Source organism: Sinocyclocheilus rhinocerous, unplaced genomic scaffold, assembly GCF_001515625.1.
Source record: "Sinocyclocheilus rhinocerous isolate Xijiao unplaced genomic scaffold, SAMN03320098_v1.1 scaffold893, whole genome shotgun sequence".
NCBI classification, from domain to species: Eukaryota; Metazoa; Chordata; class Actinopteri; order Cypriniformes; family Cyprinidae; genus Sinocyclocheilus; species Sinocyclocheilus rhinocerous.
In genome coordinates, this window is record NW_015642826.1 from 177326 (window position 1) to 180264 (window position 2939).

General features: G+C 35.4%; 1 long non-coding RNA gene across 1 annotated transcript in view; it reads left to right on the top strand.

Moving 5' to 3' along the window:
- LOC107756714 (uncharacterized) overlaps positions 1-2939 on the top strand; it is a 4706-nt gene that overhangs the window by 955 nt on the left and 812 nt on the right. Inside the window, exon 2 of the long non-coding RNA XR_001641856.1 lies at positions 1052-1056. This is a non-coding gene — a long non-coding RNA (uncharacterized LOC107756714). The remainder of the gene's footprint in view (positions 1-1051; positions 1057-2939) is intronic.

Below are 2939 nucleotides of genomic sequence, written 5' to 3' on the forward strand. Positions count from 1 at the left end.
AATTAATGACAAAATAAAATTTTATAAACGCAATACACTTAATTATAAAAATTATGATTAAAAAATCAGGAAATAAGGAGATAATTAGATAATAAAATAGGAGATAATAAAAATATAAAAATGAAAAAAATTAATAGTTTAAATAACTTAAGAAACTTTGATATTTAAAAGAAAAAAAATCTAATACAAATCAAGAGCATGTTATCACACTTAACATTAAAACATTACGGGTAAATGACAACATAAAAAAAGATTAACCCTTTTGTTGGTTTACTTTTAACAAATAAAACAACCAACAGTGAACTTAAAGGAAATTATTAATTATTGGTTTTATTTCTTGTTTAAAATGCTTCCCAACTGCATTCCTCAAGTCCAACTCTCTTGCTGCCGGGAAGTTGGTCATCACAGCATCTGCCAAATAAGAAAGAAAAATAAAAGCACAAGAAAAGCTTGACATAGTTTTTTACTTTAATTACACTAATTGTGACAGGGAGTCATTCTCTTTTGCTTGGATGCCTACTAAAAACAAAAACGAGATATATATAGTGTATCACCATTCAGTGTGTTAAAAAAGAGAGAAGCTCTCTGGTAAATGTTGTGTGTTTTATACACATACCTCTAATGACCGAGAACAGTGCAGTCTTTTCAAATGCCTCTTTCTGCAGCGGACCACCCCCCTTTGAATTTGGACATGAGGGAATTTTTTAAAACCCTGAAATATAACACAGATTGAGGTGGTTAAAAATTGCGGACAAAGTTTGACATTTCAAAATGACCAGTAAAGGAATTATTTTTAAATTTTTTGATTTGCGTTGTAACTTATTGAGTACGCACACCACAATGTTTGATTAATGTGGCAAGACCCGGATCGCTGAGGTGTGTGCTCCTCCTGTGTTCATTGCAGCTCCTGTAAATCCAAAGACTCTGATTACTCCACACATCATATTCTTTGAACTGTTCTATGAACTATTCACGCACCATCACATCACCTGGACCCTACACCCGGACTCTCTGTGACCAAATAAAACTGTTTATAACAGATACTTACAAGACCAAGTAGGAATGTCCTTTATCATTTGTTGTTTGCCCGCTGCTCTCTGACAGGAAAACTTAGTGCTCTCTCGTGTAAAAACAAAATTCAAAACACAAAATTGATCTCTACTAACTCTCATGTCTCGCATTGCCAGTAGTCATTTCTCAGTAGGGCTACAATTGCTATCTAGCGGTTGGAAATTGTAATTGCATTTTTATTTATAAAATGAAAGACGGCCGAATATCAATAATATCATATAATGTAAGGCTATTTTGGCTATGCTCATCGCTGGTCTGGTTACTGGTATAGGGCTATAGCCAAGTCGTTAAAATTAGAGCACAGATTCCCTCGATTTCGCCAGGTCGGCTAAAAGCAGACTAATCGTAGCCCGTCCAATTTAGAGCTAAATCGTGGGTACATATAGACCATGTCAAGAAATGACACTTATATCTTTGTAGATATTATTGACACTGCGAACATGATGGGATATCAACCATCTCATGCGCTGCCTGGCCAAAAACTACAGTGAATCAGGTTTGACTATAAGTGGGCTACAGATAGCCGCTCTGACTACGAGCTAAATCGTGGCTACGCACAGGCTAAGTATTGAACATGTCAAATAAATGAAACCAAACACCTTGTAAACTCTGTTACTTTGTTTGCATGATGGAATAGCATACATCTAACAAGTTATTTTGCCAAAAAACTAGAAGTGGGTTACACATAGCCGGACTATTTCGGGTCTATACTTAACCGAGACGTTGAAATGACGGCTATTGCTTGCTGGGTAGTTACTCCCCAACACTGCCCTTCTACTTTATGGATAAACATTTCTTGAATTTCTCAAATTATCTTCTTTTATGTTCCACAGAAGAAAGAAATTTATACAGGTTTGGAATGACACGATGGTGAGTAAATGATGACAATTTTAATTTTAATTGTAACTATCTCTTTAAGAACTTTAACATTTTGTAAATACTTAACACCTAATTTATACAAGACAGTATTTATCTTTAATCAGGCTTTTATTGAATTAACATTTTACTTCAATTAAAATTAATTAGAACTTTACATTTAAAGAGAAAGACGCTATTAAAGCAGGGGCGTGTCTAGAGCATTTTAAAAGGGGGGCCCAGTCTGGGTCACTACCTCAAAGGAGAGTTTTTTGGCCACACACACACGTTGCAAAGTTTCGGGAATGACATCTGCATATTTATGCGGGATTCGCTCTCAAAGTTGCAGTGTTTGACATGGTGATAACCATAGCAATAGACGGGACAAAATATGTGAAAATGTGCATTAGAGCACCCTCACTAATTTCAGAAGCACCCTTATTTCTGGAACCTCGTTGATACACTTTTGTTGTATAACTATATACATAAAACAACAAAATACAAATGCACTAAATAAAATAATTTAATAAATGCATATTTACAATTTAAGCACTTAACTAAAATAAGTATTAATAAAATAAATAACTAGAAAAGGCTGACTATATTCAGCTTGCTTCCATTTAGTGAGAAAAGCCTACTCTTCACCTGAATTAGAAAAAAAAACTCCTCTGGTCTTCAGTGATGCGAGGACAACGTTTGAGCGTACACGTAATATCTGTGTGAGAGCAGAGCCAATTCTTAAAAGAACAATGCATATTTAAAAGCACACGTCCAGTTTTGTGTGAGTGAAGGAAATCTGCTTGCGAGTGGAGATTCGTGCTCGCGCATTAGGCCTACATGGATCGCGTCTATGGGATTACATCTCTGCCACAATTCTGCGCGCGAAAGATCATATTTTGAGAGCGCAAAAGTGCGTTTTGTGGAGAAAATGTTTGTCTCGCAAAGAACAAAGTATTTAGAGCGCACGAAAATCTATTTTGCATTTAAAATAAGTTTTTGGATGTGTGCAGACC